The sequence below is a fragment of the Thrips palmi genome, unplaced genomic scaffold (genome assembly GCF_012932325.1).
Source record: "Thrips palmi isolate BJ-2018 unplaced genomic scaffold, TpBJ-2018v1 HiC_scaffold_4, whole genome shotgun sequence".
NCBI classification, from domain to species: domain Eukaryota; kingdom Metazoa; phylum Arthropoda; class Insecta; order Thysanoptera; family Thripidae; genus Thrips; species Thrips palmi.
Window position 1 is genome coordinate 6,402,234 of NW_023144631.1, and position 18,853 is coordinate 6,421,086.

Sequence of the window (18,853 nt, forward strand, 5' to 3'; positions counted from 1 at the left end):
AGCCGGCCGGAAGACATGTGGCGAGCGCTAGGGACTGGAGGACTGGAGGGCTGGAGCGAGCAGAGGGGCCGGACGCCCGGCAGGTAGGCCTCCGCGCTGCAGCCGTGTCCCGCGGGAGGGCCTATGCTGCAGGGGTTCGCGAGCTATCCTGTACTCGGCCCGCGAAACGAACCCGAACCCGGGCCGCGTGGAACCGTTGAACAACCCGGACTGCGCGTCAGTGTAGAGTGCTGGGATGGCCACCTGGCGGCGCGGTAGGTGTTTGACGGACTGCTCGGTGTCCGTGCACCCAACAAGGCTGATTCTGAGCGACGGAAACGACTCTCGGAATCAGTCGGCACGGCTGAGCCCCCCGGGGGGCGGCGCGCCGCGCCTCGCGGGGTCGCGAGAGCGGGAATCACTTTGTCGGATCACGGAGTGACACAAAAGACCGAAAGCGATCGGCCGCCGCGTTTGTGGGCAGCTCGCCGACGAGCCAAGGCGATTGCGATGAGCACGGCGAGGTCACCACCGAGTCGCCCCGCTCAGAGAGGTCGTTGTTTTTCGAGTGCGCCGCCCCGGTCGCTGTGTCGCCGTGTCCGTGTCTCCGCCTCGGCCTCCGCCGAGTGCTCCGACGACGCTCCTCACGGAAGTCGGGGTCACGGGGTCTCCGATAAACACGATGACCCGCCGGCCAGCAGCAGCAGACAGGCTCCGTCAAGAGTCGTTTCTTCGTCGCTCTGTCCCCGTCCACACACTCTTAGTGCGCGTGAGTGCGAGAGAGTCGGAGTGATTCTTCTGAACGGCTCGGCGCAGACTCGGCGCGCACGACATCATGTCGTCCTTGTCTCACCCCCTGGTTCGTCGGGCTCCTCGCGAGGTTTGGCGCGGCGGGTGGCAAACCAGGAGTCAGGCTGTCTGGCCAGCCGGCCGACACGCGTTGCGTTGCGTCTTGCTCAAAGTCAGCGGCAGTATTCTCTCCCTCTTTCTCTTCCAACTACTCGGCCGACTTTTCGAGCCAACAAAAGGAGCGCCGCTTCGCTGCTTGTTTTCGGTCCGACTACTAAAGAGAAGACGAGGCCCGGCCTAATCGGTGACAGGGGCCCGCTTCTGACCCCGTGCACTCCTTCCACTCTTCCACTGAGAGGATGATGAGTCACTTTGGGCCTCTGAAACTTTCCTTTCGCAATGTAGCGATATGCTCCTGTGCGTGCCATCCATCATCCGCGGACTTCTCCCCCCCCCCCCCCCGCGAGTGCCCAGCCAATCACAGCGCGAGTGCCCCTCCGCCTGGATAGTTTCTCTAGCTGCCGTCCGCGAGGGCAGAGCAACCGCAAGCAACGTGCTAGAGACACCAGCAAAAACGCAGCCAGCTTATCCGACAGGTGATCTGGCCTGACCCGCCGGAATGGACTTCCCCGCAGTCTGGTCCCAGCACGACGGCGACTGCAGACTGACTCCGAGAGTCGGTTTCGTCGTTCGGTCTCTCTCGCACCTACAGGGGACGCCCCATGAGTGCGAGAGATGAAAACGACTCTCGGAATCGCAGCCCGCTGCACGGACTGCCCGCCTTTTGCTGTCACACTGTCGTGTCGTCCGAGACTGCGGCTCTGGCGTGGCCGGGCGGTTCACTGCAAGCGAGGCTACCTGCCGTACCTGCAGTGCCTCCACCGGGATACCCGTGCTAAATTAGTCGGACATCAATCAACTTTTACGCGCAGCCCACTCGAGTCTGCGCGCCGCTGTCGAGGAAGCGCGCCCGCAACCGGACCTGCGTCACTTTACTGTTTCATCCGGCCTCGGCCTTTCGGGGCCGGGCTTGGGCCTCGGCTTGAACGAATGGCCGGGGAAGTTGGGGACGCCATCGGATAGGTAAACAGGGGACGCTGGTGGACCGGAGCGCCGTCCCCGGGTCCGAGTCCCCGGCCCACACCGCCCCGCGAAACAGCACGGCACACACCCCACTCATGTACCGGAGAGATTTACGAGACCAAAAAACAAGCACGGCCCACAAATTCACCTTGATGAGAAGGCAAAAACCGTTTTAAAGCGAGAACACAGTCGGGGCGGGTAGGGGACGCTCTGGGGCGGCAGAGGGAAAGAGAGAGAGAACGCAGCGAGGGAGAGAGGAAGAGAGAGAGAGAGAGAGAGAGAGAGAGAGAGAGAGAGAGAGAGAGAGAGAGAGAGAGAGAGAGAGAGAGAGAGAGAGAGAGAGAGAGAGAGAGTTCGCAAGGGAAGGCCGCTGCGCGCCAGGCGCGTCCCCTCCAAACGACACCGGATTCAAACAGCAGCCAATAATCGAAAAAGGAGCTTTTAATCAAGGAAATAATTACAGCGGCTAATAAGGGTTGGGCAGTAAATCGGGGTGCGCTGCTGGCCGGGCGAGGGGACAGGGCAGCCTGGCTGGCCGGCAGGACGCAGGACGGCCTGCCCCCGTGGGGCCAATCGCTCAGCCCCGCCGGCCCAGCCGGCCAGCCGGGCCGGGGGGTGCGTGGGGCTCGGTCAAGCGAGGAGACCGAGAGGAGGACGACACACAGTGGGCCAGAAGACCGGTGGAGGCGGCCGAAACTCTAGACGCGTTTTGAGCTCCAGAGTCGCTAAACAGGGCTCGAACCGAACGTGTGACCCCACCAAGGGATTGCTCTTCGAACGAGGAATCCATTGGTGGGGTCACACATTCGGTTCGAGTCCTGTTTAGTGACTCTGGAGCTCAAAACGCGTGTAGAGTTTTGGCCGCCTGCGCCGGTCTTCTGGCCCACTGTGCGGAGGGGCCCGTTCGGCCCCGGTCGCCCAAATGGCAGCAAGATTTCAACTACGGGCCGACGCGACGGGCCGGCCACCCAGCCGGGGTAGGTATAACATGGGTGGATGTAACGATGCTGCTCTGGTATTGTTTCTCACTATCTGGTGCAGCTTGCCGCTCCGCGCTGTTGAAGTACGGGGGGCACGCTTTTTGTAATCCACTCACGGTACACACACGCTCACACTCACACTCACTCACACACACACACACACACACACACACACACATCACACACACGCACGGCGTATCAGCACCGAGTTACAGTAATGTTTTCCACCCCCACCACGCTTACAACTTACATCCCCTAATATTTTTGCGGCTTTGTCGCGCTGGCATAACACTTTGTTTTAATGCGTCCCGTTCTGCTTTACGGGGCCGACGGCGACGGAATGCGTGATGCGTCCCCGTCGACGCGGACCGGGAGCCGCAGGCGGGGCGGGGGAACCGCGCCGGCCGCCAGCGGGAATCGAACCCGGGACTTTTTCACCGAATCGGAAAGTGTTTCGCTATGGACGCGGATGGCTAATCACGCGTGTGGAAGCGAGAGGACATAAGAGGATTTTGTTGACGTGCACCCTTAAAAGACGCCTCTTAAACCAAGAAAATTTACTAAATGAATTGACTTGAATTTACCTGAAACATTCAAGAAAATTCACTTGATGTGAAAATATTATTTTGGTTTAAGAGATGCCCTTTTTCGGTGTGTGTGTCGGCTTGATGCCGGGACTGCCATGCCGGCCAGCATGCATCACGAAGCGTGGAGTGTAGCAGTGCAGCGGCTTTTACGCGGACTGCGCTTACAATGTGTCTAAGGGCACGCCGCCATGCTCACAGGCGGGCAGACGGACAGGCAGACAGACAGACAGAGAGACAGACAGGACGGGGAGGCGTATGGGAATGTGTGCTCACGCGCGCACCGCCGCCACCGCACGCCACTTGCCCAACAATAACACAATGTTGCGGGCAAACTGCCGGGCAGGCCGAGCGGGCAGACTGCAAAAAGCCGCGCTGCAGTGGAGGCCTTGCCGGGTAGGGGCGGGCCGCGGAGGGCGCGGGGGCGTCGGTGATTCTGCAGGCTTACGGGGTGCAGGGCCTCGCCGGGGCGCGCGCGCCAACAAGGCCCTCCAGCCTCCGCGCCAGCGCCGCGTTAATTGAGTACGGGGATCTGGAACAAGGACTTGGGCAAGGACTTCCCTTCCCTCCCTTCATTTTATTACCCACCCCGTCCATCTTAATAACTCGCAACTTTTCCGCGCGTTCCCTTGCTGGCTTTTCGAGTTTCGACGGCGCGCGCGTCGGTGTGGACCAACCAGCCGGGCCAACGCACACACTCGCACACACACAGACACACACACACACACACACACACACACACAGACAGAGACACACAACACACACACACACACACAGACACGACTAGTCGTTGGCTCGTCGTCGTTAGTGAGGTCGTTGGGGGATGAGACTCGTTAGAAGGGCAGTTCGACCGCGTCGAGGCCGTCGAGGCCGAGGGCGCCGAGGACGCCGAGGGTCGGTGCGTCGGGGCGGCACGCCGCAGAGCCACGCTCAGCGCCGTCGTCGTCGTCGAGCGGGCTGTAAGGAGATCATCATCTCCTTGCGCGGGGGAGGGCGAGACTTTGTCCCCAGCTAACGAAAATTTGTAGTTTTCGCGACAGATCTGTGGACAATTAATGACTTTGTCCCGTCCTTTTCAAGCGTGATGAAACATTTGTTTGGCGTCACTGGGGTTTAACATTAATTCAGCAGCGTTATTCGCCCATAACGCACGGCGAGATATGGAACGTACGGAGCTTCAGAATTTTCATTTTCGGTTCTTGTCATACTCTTCTAGTCGTCTTTTCTTTTCGGCTCAATCTTGTAAGATCCTTTTCAGGCGGGAAATGCAAACGACGCCATGCCACTGTGACTCCAGGCCGCAATACAATTAGTGGGGAGGCCGCGGATTTGAACTGGCGCCCTCGCCCTACACTGTCATTCAACGAAATGTGACGTCACATTCGTCGAATGACAGTGTAGCCCCGGCGAACTGTTTCCCGATTCCAATTTGCAGGGCGTCGATGAAGATGGCGATGGCACGCGGATTCGTTTCAAGTTGAAAGTTGATCGCCGCGCGGCGCTGTCGGCAAGTCGGGGAAAACTTGGCAGACTAAACGCCGCGCGGCGATTCTGAAGATTCGTGTCGTCGCGCTCCGTCTCTCTCGCCGCTCTGCACGAGGCGCGCCTTGGGTGCGGTAGAGACAGAAGCAGTCCTTCGGAATCGCTCGGCGGGGCGGGAGCAAGCGGGCCGGAGACGGGGCGGGCTGGGGGCGGCGGCGCGGCGGCGCAGTGGCGCAGGGAAGCCCCTCTCTCGGTTACACACCGCATAGGATTCGGCGGCGCCGTCTACAAGTTGCGGGAGCTTTGACAAGGGTAGTTAGGAGGGGATGCCGCCCATGCCGCGCCCCGCCCCGCCACGCCACTCCGCGGCACGGCGCGCCACAGTGTCACATAAACCCTCATTTACATTTAGATGGAGGAGCACCACCGTCTCTATGACTCGAGCGCTGCTCCGCCGCCGCTTCCAACGCCTCTCTCTCTCTCTCTCTCTCTCTCTCTCTCTCTCTCTCTCTCTCTCTCTCTCTCTCTCTCTCTCTCTCTCTCTCTCGCTCCCTCTCTCCCTCTCTCACTCTCTATCTCTTTCTCTCTCTCTCTCTCCCACCCTCGCGAACTCGCGCGACAAGGCGTAATTGGGGGTACGAGACGCGGAAGCAAAAATAGAAAGAGATAGAAAAACGCGGCCGGAGGGGCGGGATAGGGCGTGACGGTTTGAGGGTTTGTTTGACCATCGCGCTGTCGGAGTCGGAGCTCTGGCTGGCTACTGTATGAACCTCGCGGCTACGTCGACGTGGCGGTGGTACACGCCACGACGCCGTCCTCGAGGTCGTCGTCGTCGTCGTCGGTCCCGTCGTCGTCCTCCGCTCCCACCGCGCCGCCGCCAGGCCGGCGAAAACTAATGGCACTCGCACTCGTCCGGATTCGGATTCCTCTTTTCTCATGGCATTAAGTGGGCTGGTCGGCCGCGGCCCTTTCCCTTTGGCTGGCCCGCGATGCGATATGCGGCGCGATAACTTTGTGGCGCCTCAAATCCACTCAAATCCCCGATCAAACGGCGTCGTGTCGCGGTGCAGTCGCGGTGCAGTCGCGGCGCCCTAATCCCTTATTACCTCGCTAAGCCGCGTGTGACGTCACGCCGCGGTGTGCGTTCGTGTGTGAGTGTGTGTGTGTGTGTGTGTGTGTGTGTGTGTGTGTGTGTGTGTGTGTGTGTGTGTGTGTGTGTGTGAGTCGGCCGCGACAAGTTGCTGCTCTCTCGCAGCCGCCACCAGTCCGCGCTCCCCTCCATCCACGGAGGGGTCGCCGCGGAGGGTCGGCGTCGGCCGGGGTGTTTGTTATTGTTGCGAGTTCATTGCGGTCGTGTACATCCTACCCTACACCCGCGAAGCGCGCAGAACGCGCGCGCGGAATTCCAAGAGTGCGAATGTGTGTAGCCGATTTTTCGGGAGCCGGTTCGGGGGGCGCCTGTGTTTTGGTGATGTTACTATCGCATTGTTGGGCTGAGAGTTGAATTTATAGTGCATCGACACGGCATTATTAGCGTATGTGTTATCGAGTCAGGGACTGCAGCAGCGAAGCCGCCCCGCCCCGCACAGTGGGCCAGAAGACCGGCGGAGGTGGCCAAAACTCCAGACGCGTTTTGAGCTCTAGAGCCGCTCAACAGGACTCGAACCGAGCGTGTGACCCCACCAATGGATTCCTCGTTCGGAGAGCAATCCATTGGTGGGGTCACACGCTCGGTTCGAGGCCCATTTAGCGACTCTGGAAGCTCAAAACGCGTCTGGAGTTTTGGCCGCCTCCACCGGTCTTCTGGCCCACTGTGCCCCACCCCACCTCCGCCGCGCCGCGAGCAGCGAGGCGAACAAGAAGACGTGCAATAGGACGCCACCGCGCTGTCCCACGCGAATCAAGATGTGATCGAAGATAGGCGGCCCGGATCTGGTGTCTCGCGCCGCGCCGCGCCCTCCGGATGGCTCCATTTTATTATTCCGCGACCTCAATGGACCGCGTCAGTCTGGTGCAGCGCCAGCGCGGCCAGCGCCGAGATAGCATCGCACAGGGTTTTAACAGCAAAATTATCTTCGCCACAATTTCTTTTTCTTTGAGATGTAAATATGGTTTTGGGTCTATAGCATTAGGCCTACCTACACTATCGACTGAAACTAGCCTGACATGAATGAAAAAGAAAAAATTGATAAAAAATATTTTAAGTCCAACCTTTTGAGTACAAACATTCAATAAATAATTTATAAAATTATCGGAGGGCCTTATTCCTACCTCCACAGCCCAGCACACACAAAGCAGGACCGGTGCTTTGACAGGCAACAGGGACTCGACGTCGCAAAGTTCTCGGCCAACACAGCTGATTTCCCTCTTGCTGTCTGAATTTCGCTCGACTCGCTGGTTGCTGTCTGGACTTTGCTTTCCTGGCTTTGACAACGAACGCTACTCGGTCGGTGCGCCGGCAGAGCAGATGGCGCGGCCTGTCTGTCACATTGCTGCATATTGGCGACATTACTTCCGAGCCAAGAAGTGCACCAGCCACCAGACTAGGGCCGCCAGGGCTGCCGCCGCACCGCCCTCCCCGTGGCGAGGAATCGCCCACCGACTGGAAAATTGACTGCCTCGCGTCGCATGGACGAACGGATGGGTGGACGGCAGGCCGCAAAGTTTTCATCAGATAACGCTCCGCCCTCGCCAGCCCACAGTGGGCCACAGCACCGGCGCAGGCGGCCAAAACTCAAGACGCGTTTTGAGCTCCAGAGTCGCTAAATGAGCCTCGAATCGAACGTGTGACCCCACCAATGGATTGCTCTCCGAACGAGGAATCCATTGGTGGGATCACACGTTCGGTTCGAGTCCCGTTTGGCGACTCTGCAGGTCAAAACGCGTGTAGAGTTTTGGCCGCCTCCACCGGTCTTCTGGCCCACTGTGCAGCCCCCGCCAGCCTCCGCACACCGCACGCGGTGCACCGGCGGCAGGGACGGCGACGAAACACTAACCCGCGCTTCATTTTTACACGCCAGTTATCGTCACGCGCGTTTTCGGCGCGCACACAAGCAGACTGCATTCGAAGCTTCGTGTCCGTCCGTCTCGCTCGCACTCACGGGGCGTCCCGTAGGGGTGCGAGAGAGACAGAGACACCCTTCGGGCGGCAGATGGCCTGGGCCGTGTTTGGTCGCGCATTGGTCGCACTGCTGCTGCACCACAACGCACTACTTGTGGAGCGGAGCCACTCGGCGCGCAGGTGGCGGCGTTGGTCACGGTGCACCCCTTCTTCTCCTCGCGGGGGGCGTTCCCGGGGCGTTCCCCGCGGCGTGTCCGATTCGCCGTTAATATTTCACGTGTCGTTATGACGTCACCCACCTGCAGTGGTGCCAACTGGCGGAGCAAAACAAAGGGAAGCAGGGCGATGAATCATCGGCGCTGCAACTAGCCGACTAGTTCCACGGAACTCGAGGAGAAAAGGGTTCGCGATAAAAAGGCGAGGCATTTTTTTTTCGCTTTGGGCGATACGGGTGGATGATGACCTCGATGATGACGGATGAAAAATGGCAGTCTCTCTTGCGAAGCAGTTCAACCGGCCGACCGCGGGAGGCGAAAGACCAGAAGAGAGGATCGCGCAGAAGACGGTTTAGGTATCGGGCTTCGACGACGCCGCTGCCGGGAGTCGAACCTAGGTCCAGAAGGGTGGGAAACACCTCAGTGCGCCGACCAACTGAGCCACCGCGCTGTTGAATGGACCAGTCGATTCAGTCGCGTCGCTGGGCTGTCGGCCGCTAGTTCCTTATCGGCTTCCGGCCGCCTCCACTGCGCGGCGCGGCGTCCGACGACGGCGTCCCCGCTGCCTTATCCGGCCCGATAAATTGAATACAGCATCTAGTTTTTTATCAATTACAATGTTCTCTCTGGGTATCTCGCCCCCGCCGCCTCGGCGTGCCCCCGGTGCCCCTGGGTGCCCCTGGCGGTGTCATCGGGGTCCTCTTTGAGCTCGCCGCTATCGCCTTGCCCCGGCCCGGCCGGCTGGCCGGCTGGGAGAGCAGAGCGAAGCACGGCGGAGCAGGCGGTTGCACCACCTCGACCGTTTCGGCCGCTTTGTCCACTGCGCCTAAACCATATCCGAAATTTGTTCCGAGGTCGAAATTAAGTTTGAACCGCACGCGAAGGATTCGTGCTGCTCAGCGGGTGGAAGCGCTGACATCTTACTCGCAGGGTTTGCAGCCCGCAGCGCCTCCGCCCCCACGCCCCCGCGCGCAACGGCCAAGGCAATGGCGGAGCCGAGGCCGCGGACGTGCCGGCCATTCGGCTGCTCCAGCACTTACAGCGCAGGGACACGTCTCATATTGTGTCCGCTCCGACATAAACCATGAACTCGCTCCGCGTTTCTGTCCTTCTGGCCGCGCGGTCTCTGACACCGCCGCTCTTGAAACCCGCGTCACCGCGACGTTCTCGCTCGCTCCTTTTCTGCGGCGGGTCTATCGCCTATCGAATTCCATTCTGCGGCCGTTCTCGTCGCTTGTTTTCCATCCCCTGCCGGCGAAGGGACTCGCCGAGCCCCTCGCGCCCCCTCCCCCTCCCCCTCCGCGGCACAGTGGGCCAGAAGACCGGTGGAGGTGGCCAAAACTCTAGACGCGTTTTGAGCTCCAGAGTCGCTAAATGGGACTCGAACCGAACGTTTGACCCCACCAATGGATTCCTTGTTCGGAGAGCAATCTATTGGTGGGGTCACACGTTCGTTCCGAGTCCCGTTTAGCGACTCTGGAGCTCAAAACGCGTCTAGGGTTTTGGCCGCCTCTACCGGTCTTCTGGCCCACTGTGCGCGGCGCGCTAAAGGTCTCGCGGCACGTTAGCGCCCCCACCCCCTCCACTCGTCCTCCTCGGAGGCGGAACGGAACGGTGTTTTCATTTCCACTTTATTACAATTTATGTCGCCTCCCCTCAATGAATACGAATAACGCTTGCGGGGCTTGCTGCGATTGGTTGCGGGAGGAGGGCAGCGCGGCGGCAAAGTGAAGTGGTGAAACACACATTGAGATCAACTGCCTGCCCGCCTTTGGCGGGGCGGGTCGGGGTGGGGCGGGGTGGGGTGGGGCGGGGCGGAGCCATCTCGCGGCCGCCGGGAGCCAAGCGGAGCAGTAAAGCCGTGCGCCGGGAAAACACATGCTCGAGTGGAATGGATGGAAAAACGGGGGAATATAAAGGAGAAACAAAACAGTCCGTCGCCGTCCCCTTCCTGGAGGCCCTGGAGGCCCTGAAACCCCTGAAGGCCCTGAAGGCCCTGGAGGACCTGGAGGCGCTGGAGGCCCTGGAGGCCCTGGAGGCCCTGGAGGCCCTGGAGGCCCTGGAGGCCCTGGAGGCCCTGGACGCCCTGGAGGCCCTGGAGTCCCTGTAGCCCCTGGCTGAAGGCCCTGGAGGTCCTGGACGCCCTGGACGCCCTGGAGGCCCTGGAGTCCCTGTAGCCCCTGGCTGAAGGCCCTGGAGGCCCTGGAGGCCCTGGAGGCCCTGGAGGCTCGGGCCAGCATCATCAAAGGCCATGGGCGGCGCGTTCAAGCTTCGAGCTTTCGAGCACGGGGAGGAGGATGCCCGCGCTGCCCGCGCTGCTCGCACCCATGGCCTTACCGCCCTGCGCTCGTTAAACGGCCGTACATCATGGCGTTAGGGACGGGCGGACGGACGGACGGATGGACGGACGGACGGGCAGCCCAGCGAGGGCCTGTCGGACCGCCGGACTGCAAGGTGGAGGCACGGCGGAGAGCGTGATAGCGGCCTGCTGGATTGAATATTACCGCCGCCTTCACACCTTCCCCCAACGCGGCCTCGGCAGGGGGTCCCCGCCGGGTCCCCCTCCTGGGGCTTGGGTCCGGTCAGAGCCCCCGGTGGGGCAGCGAGAGACCTGCTCGAAAAAAGGGTAAACAGGTGGGGCGGAGGAATGGGTCGCAATGAGTCCGCGAGGAATTATTTCGGGCGGGTTTAATCTGTCTCTCTCAGGTAAGCTTGTTCCGGGAGGTGTGTGTGTGTGTGTGTGTGTGTGTGTGTGTGTGTGTGTGTGTGTGTGTGTGTGTGTGTGTGTGTGTGTGTGTGAGTGAGTGAGAGCAACAGACAAATAGGCGCGTGGCGACTTGGAAGACGTTAAATAGCTAGCTGCGGTTTCGTGTTTTAGAGTCCTTCGGCCCGGGACGCTGGCTCCCTCTGGGACTCTGGTGTGTTTCAGCCACGACGTCATCCAAATTGCCGAATTATCGTTCGACTATTTTCTTTCATTTTTCGAACCGCCGCCAGCTCGCAGCACCCGCGTGGCTGCCCGATGACCCGCACTCTCACGCGCGCACGCCACATTGGCACCTCGGGAACGAAAACCGAAAATCCATTACTCAGCTGTCCAGGCACTGCGTCGGCCTGGCCTGCCCGGGCTTGTGCTTCGGCAGCCTCGCGGCCGGGGAATGCAGCGTGAATGCGGCGTGAATGCGGCCCGGGGGGACCTTTGTGGGCGTTGGGCCATCCGCCGCGGCGGCGAAGGGGAAGGGGAGGGGGCAGGCAGATATCCGCCCATCATTTACACCTCCAATTGCCTACCCGTATCGGTGCCCCATCTCAAAGCCATTGGCATTTTATATTCCGCAAACGAGTTCCCAGATGAGTCCGGCGCACGTGCCCCGTGCCGCGCCCGCTGCACGCTCGCTCCGAAGCAGTGGTGCTGTCTCGCTCGCACTCGCAGGGCGGCGCGTAAGGGTGCGAGAGAGACGGCGCGACGGAGTCGTCGGAGTCAGCCCGCCGGCCCGATGGCCCCATGATTATGCATGAGAGGGTTTCGCGAGTGGCACTGCGAGGCGGGGCGGCCCGTCTGACTGGACAGCTGTCGAACAACCGTCTCAAATTTCATTTCCAATTGAGGGGCCAAACTTTAACGCCCCAGGAAGGGAAGGAGCGGGTGGGGCTGTTGGTATTGTCCGGGCCGAGGCTCTCGGTCGGTAGGCACGGCGGGCAAGGCTTGGCCAGGCCCCCCGCGGCCCGCGGCTCCAACAGCTGCTTGAGAACTTCATCAGGGACGCGTTGTTGCGTTGTTACCGTGACTCACACCGCATTAGTCTTGTCCGGGCCGAGCGAGCCGACGCCGCCGCCAGCCGCGGTCAAAAGGCTGAGCAGAGCAGAGCAGCCATAACCCCTTAGAGATCGCGGCGTGAGGATTCCAGGATCGATCCCCGCCAAGGGCGAATCACTTTAATTTTTATTTTAATTCGTTGGTCAGGCTCATTGGCTTGGGGGCTCGCGAATCGGTCTGGCGATTGTTTATTAATTAAACTCCGGGCGGTTCCCGGGCGGTTCCTTCTTGAGCTGCAGATCGCCCGGCCGCGATACGCGTGATCGGCAGAATAATTCATTTGCGTATTATTGGCGGCGAAATAATCTGCGACGCTAACTTGATGCGGCGATTAGGCCGTGGCGTGTTTATCGAGTCGCCCCGTGTCACATCATCGCCGAGGGCGGCCCCGCCGGGAGGGCCCCGTCGTGGAGGACCCCGCCCTGGACGCCGTCGTGGACGGCCCCGTCCAGGACGCCGTCGCGGAGGACCCCGTCCAGGACGCTGTCATGGAGGACCCCGTCCAGGACGCCGACGTGGAAGACGCCGTCGTGGAGGAGCCCGTTCAGGACGCCGTCGTGGAGGACCCCGCCCAGGACGCCAGGAGGTCCCCGTTCTGGAGGCTGTCGTGGAGGACCCGCCCTGCGACGCCGTCCTGGACCCCGTCGTGGAGCACCCCTTCCTGGACCCCGTCCTGAACCCCGGGGGCGTCGCCCCGTCAGCAGCGGGTCAATTTCCATCGACCACCCCCACCGGGGCCTACGCCCTGCCCGCTGCCCTTAGCATGCGGGGCATGCCGAGAAGACTTCTAATGACGAAACTGAAGGTTTTCTAGACGGCCGCACCTCGCGGCCTCGGGCTTTAGCCGCCCCACCCCGCCCCGCCAGGCCGAGAAGCCCCGCAAGGAGCCCGATAAAGTGGCGGCAAAATTTAAAAGCGCTCTTCAGAGGCAGCAAATTGACTCGCGAAACGCGGCGAAACTCGCTCGGGGCGTGCACTGCCAATGCACTGCAGTGCAGTGGCGGCCCGCTCTCTATTGTTGGTGTGCGCCCTGTAATAACCACACACACACACACACACACACACACCGCGGCGCGCGCGCGCGCGCACACACACACACAAACACAACCTGCCCCACTTTATAGATATTGCTCATTACTTGCGCGGCAAGGGCCGTAACTCGCCGCTACCGACGCCATTTAAAACATTTAATGTCCCAATTTAAGGCATTAAATGTCTTCATTTTGCCTGTCGTTTGCCGACGCCTCCCTGTGTTTTACTCGGAACGCGCGCGCGCACACACACAGCAGGCACACTGTGTAATAACCCCGACGGCGGCGTTCTCTTTCTTCCACCTCGCCGAGTTCGTCTTCATTTTCGAGTGGTGTCCCACACAGACAGACAGACACACACGCACACATTTTGCAGGGAGCATCGCCATCCTTTTTGAGGGGTCGCCGTGGTTACGGTTAGGTTGGGCGCTTTTCACAGTGTAGCTCGGGCGGGAATAGAGGCTGCTTCTGCGTAGGAATGTCTGTAAGGGCCGCGAAAACAATAAGGAGATAAAAAGGGCCTAAGCGCCTGAGCCCTTCCTGGCGGGACTCAAACCTGGCGGCCGCGGACTGGCCACGGCCTCGCCACGGCTCGCACACAAATTGAGATATTTAGCGTCGTAAATAGAGACATTAAGTGTCGGAAGGGCTGCCACGACTGCCCATGCCTGCCCATGCCTGCGCAGGAACATGCAGAGAGCCCCATAACGCCTCGAGTGTGCGGTTTCGCACGCGGTCCAGACAGACGGGGCACTGTCAGAAAAAGTGGCTGCAAAAAAAAAAACGAAAAAACAATGCGGGCAGTGCAATAAAGTGCAAGTCGGTGCATAAGTACTGCTGTCTATCGACATCCAGTGTTAAAAACTTCGTTGGTTTTTCGAATAATTCCTCAGTGTGGTTCCAACCCCTGGCGTCACTGAAGACCAAAACCTCCCTTCCCTGCATGTTGCCTTGCATATTGCCGTGTCCACGCGTTAGCGTTACTTTACCCCGAGATCCGCGGCCGCGGCCGATGCAGCCTGATAGCGGCTCGCCAGCCAGCCAGCCAGCCAGCCAACCACCCAACCACCCAGCCAGCCAGCCAGCCAGCCAGCCAGCCAGCCAGCCAGCCAGCCAGCCAGCCAGCCAGCCAGCCAGCCCCGTCCGCGCGCAGCCACAGCCATGGCCCCGCCCAAATTGCAATTTGGATTGCCGCCGAGGTTTGCCCGCTTTTGTTTTAGCCAGTGTCCACTCTGTTATCAGGCCGGCGGTGTGGGGCGGGGCGGGGCGGGTCGGCAGCACAATGCGGCGAAATAAGAGGGAGAGGAAGAAGAACAGCCCGCCACTTGCTCTGAAACATCGCCGGCCGTGTGGCGGCGCGGCCATAAATTTAATGTTTGCCGCGACTAGAGGTAAACCACGGTCCTGGCCGCGTCCTGCTCCTCCAGCCCTTGCGGGCCGTGCTGCGCGCTAGACGGGCCGGCACCGGCCGAGCGAGGGCCCTGCGCCGCGCCCCGCGCTGCCCCAGCAGGCGTGTCACCCCACGCCCCGCGCCCCGCGCTGCCCCAGCAGGCGTGTCACCCCACGCCCCGCGCCCCGCGCTGCCCCAGCAGGCGTGTCACCCCACGCTCCGCGCTCCGCCCCAGGTTCCACGCTCCACGTTTGCGCCTTTTATGGCGGGGCTTTAGAAGGGAGAGGAGGACGCCCCGACGGATGATGAGAGTTATGAAGGCGATGAACAGCGGTTCAAGAGGAACAGGAACAACAAAAACGCGGCCTTTGGTGTAAAGAGTAGTGCCAGCATTCGCGTAAAAGGGCAGTGAATGCCCGCTGCAGGCCGCAGGGCCTAGGGCGAGCAGGGCCTTCCCCGCCTCCTGCCGGGCCGACACCGCGCCGACACAGGACAGCAGGCTGATTCCGAGAGTCGTTTTCGCAGCTCGGTCTCTCTCGCACTCGCACTCATCGGGCGTCCAGTATGGGTGCGAGGGAGACAGAGCGACGAAAACGACTCTCGGAATCAGTCTGCAGGGGGTGCATTCCCGGAGCTCGCGGACGCGCGACGCCGGCGGAGGCCGACGTCAACCCCGAAGGAAATTGTGTCATAAAGTGGCGGGGAATAAGAGCTCGCTCGTAAGCGTCTCTCTTTTTTTTCGGCTGCGATCGTGACCTTTTATCTTCTTTTTTGGCCGATGACCGCGGCGGAGGCCGGGCCGGGCCAGGGGCCAGGCCACACCGCAACAACCAGGTCCCTGGACAATCGCTCGTCAGGACGGCGGGCCGCTTTGCGTGCGAGCGGTGCAGAGCGGTGCAGGGCAGCACCGCCGCGCCGCCACCGCAGATCATCCCAGACAGATAGCGATTGTCAGCTGATGAGCGAGGTCGTAAAGCATCGGCAGGGAACCAGGGAACGAGCGGAGCGGCCTTTGGCGGGCCGTCGGGCCGTCGGGGGATGGAATAGCGTTCGCGAAACGGCACCGCCGGGCCGGGCACCGCGAGGCGCGCCCCGTCTGCCACTCCGTCCGTCCGTCCGTCTGTCTGTCCGTGCGCGGGCCGCGAATCGAAACCGCCTGATTGGATATTCAAGTGGCGCGTAATAAAAATGGAATGAAAATAGTTGCAGCGCGGCGCGCAACCCCTTCGAGGTGCGGCGCGCCGCCCGGCCCGGCAGCAGGCTGAATCCTTTTCGTCGCTCTGTCTCTCTCGCACTCATGGGGTGTCCCGTATGGGTGCGAGAGAGACAGAGCGACGAAAGCGAGTCTCGGAATCAGTCTGCTGGCCCGGCAGCGCGGCAGGACGCACAAAAGGACGGCAGGGACGAGACAGGCGTTATGATTCTGTTGTCACGACACCGCGCCGCACCCTGCAGCCGTGGCAGCGCACCGGCCGAGGCGGCCCAGGCAGTGCAGGCACCGGGGGGTGAGAATGAGACGAGGGGAGGGAAGCAATGGGGCGCGACAGCGATCCCCTCCCCTCCCACTCCGCTCCCCTGATGAGGGCGCAAGTCCGGCAGCAGGTCGAGCCGTCGCGAACCTCGCTGGAATCATCAGACGCGCGCTTCGCCAGATTGCAACCCTCTTTTTTTTTCAGTCCGCCAGGTTCGCGTTTCGCGTCCCGCTCGCCGCCGCCTTTCCGAATCCGGATAGCTAATTAATTTGTTCGACGCGGACGTCGCGGACGAGGCGTCGCGACGGCGGGCTGTTAGGCGGCCGCGCTGCCGCGAGATGCGTTGCACTGCGCGGCGCGACCGGTTCTCGTCGTTACTTCCACGTCGCCGGCCTCGACGGCCTCGCATTCAGCCAAACTATTACAAAGTATTTTCTTCCCCCATTAAGCAATGTGCACTGGCAGATTCGCCGCCAGAGCGAGATGGATAGCCCTCGTTTGGCGCGGCCAGTGTCGCACCGGGAGGACGCCGCCGCCGTCGCCGTCGTCGTCACCGTGCTGCTCGCCGGCCAAAGTGCGCAGTGCGCGCCAGCTCGGGGACGCACAGTGGGCCATTGGGCACAGTGGGCGATTTGAGCTTCAGAGTCGCTAAACAGGACTCGAACCGAGTGTGTGACCCCACCAACGGATTTCTCGTTTGGAGAGCTCTCCATTGGTGGGGTCACACGTTCGGTTCGAGTCCCATTTAGCGACTCTGCTGCGCAAAACGCGTCCGGGATTTTGACCGCCTCCACCGGTCGTCTGGCACACTGTGAGACGTGAGCCCCCGCGCCGCCGCCACCGGACATCTCGATTTACACGGTGATTCGGCCGCCACCCCAGCCGCCTACAACGTGGCCGACAACGTGGCCCAGGCCGGCGAGGGGATGCTGCACAATGGGTAGCCGTTATCCGGGACATATGGCGATGCCGCCGCACCCCACGGCCTCGGCCACCTCGGCCGCGCGGACGGACGCAAACTTATTATAATTATCGGATGATTTGCGTCAAGTGATAAGCGCCGTGCCGCGACGTGCCTCGGCCTGGCCTCGGCCGGCGAGGCTTAGTGTTTCGGGCATTGTGTCGGCAGGTGGGGCGGCCGGCCGGTCGGGGTGCGAGACGGGGCGGCGCGGCGCGGCGCGGCCCGATAACACGCCCTGGGGTGTCGCGTGGCCCGTGGGCTGTGCCGCCAACAAGTACAAAAATTCAAAATTTCACGTGTTTCTGCTGCAATCGAAAAGCGCACAGAAACGCTGAGATTCGAACTCCGCTTCACGACGACGGAGATCGGCATCCTTCCTCCCTCAGCCACGGTGCAGAGATGACCTGCGAAGTGTCGACCACGGCGCGGTGTCCTTCTTGGAGCGCACGGCCGTTTCGTCCTGGACTTGACGGGGAAGTCCCCAGCGCCTAGGGTGCGCGTCGCGTTACCCGCACCTGGACTGCGGATTGCGGCGAAATCGGCCAATCGCGAAACCCGGGCCGCATTCTCCTCGTCCCTCTTCCCTCCTCGCTGTATGAACACATCACTTCACACATTCCGCCTACGACTCCGCGAGTCTCCCCGTCTCTCTCTCTCTCGCGCTCTCTATCGCTCCCCTGGCCGGTGCCGCGCCAGATTCACCCTGTTTATTATTGACACTCGAGTGGCTCTCGCTTCGCCTCGCTCTTTGAATGTGAATATTCAGGGAAATAATTCACGCGTCAAGGGTAAACAAACGCGGCAGGCAAAAGGGGGAGGCAATAGAGGCAATCGGCGCGGCAAAGCGCGAAAAAAGAGCTGTTGATCTCGAATAAAACCCCCTCATTACTGTGAGAGCGAGAGAGAGAGAGAGAGAGAGAGAGAGAGAGAGAGAGAGAGAGAGAGAGAGAGAGAGCGGCCTCCCCGTCGCGGAGCACGCCAACCCTCCCGCTGGGCCTCCCCCCCTCCCCCCCCCTCTCTCCTTTCCCCTGTCTAGTTCCACACCGGGCATTCAGGAGTCAAAACATGCATAATTGCTTGTGGGTCAGCGGCGGCAGCGAGCGACACAAGAAGTGTTGTGGAGGAACTGGTTGGACATCGCTCGCCGGCCATTCGTCTTATCTTATCGTGTGTGTGTGTGAGTGAGTGTGTGTGTGTGTCACTATGTGTGAGGGGGAGGGGGGGGGGTTGAGGACTTACTACGAAAGTCAACCGTAAATTTGGATGGAGGATAAGTGTGAATAGTGGTGGGTTCGGTGCCAACTTTCCGGTTCGGCTTCGACGACCACCACGGCACCACCAGCACCACGGCACCAAGGCGACCAACCGAGGCACGGCGACGGTGTGTCTGACGAAGGCCACGAGCAGCAAGCCGCGCGGCACCGCAGAAAATTATCGGTGAAAAAGCGGCGAGTTATGGTGCGTGGGGGCCTTTGCCATGAGTCTTCAGACTGATGTCGAGAGTCGTTTTCGCCGCTCTGTCTCTCTCCCATACTCATGGGGGCGCTTCGTACAGGTACGAGATAGACAGAGCGACGAGAACGACTCTCGGAATCAGTCTGCAGAGACGGCGGGGAAGAGAATTTAAATTCGAGAACAACCGCGGGGAAATGGAAATAAGATTCAGCCGAAGGAAAATATGGCGGGTCGTTGGACACACTCCACAAACGCCCATTGGTTCGACCTGCTGGTACAAAGTCTGCTCTCGCGTGACGCAAAGTCGGCCAGGCTTGCAAAATATTCATGGAGATCGGGGAGGAAAAGGGGAGGGGGGATGCTGCGACGTCCGAATGCGTGCTGTTTGCGGTCATGTTCGACACTTGGCTATCTGCCGCCTTCTGTTGCTTCGCGGCGAGTCCCCCCCCCCCTCCCCTCCCCTCCTCCTCTCCCCGACTGCTGCCTCGCTGCCTCACCGCCGCCTCGCTGTACCGAGAGCGATTACCATTTTTATCTCCTAAATTACTGTTGCA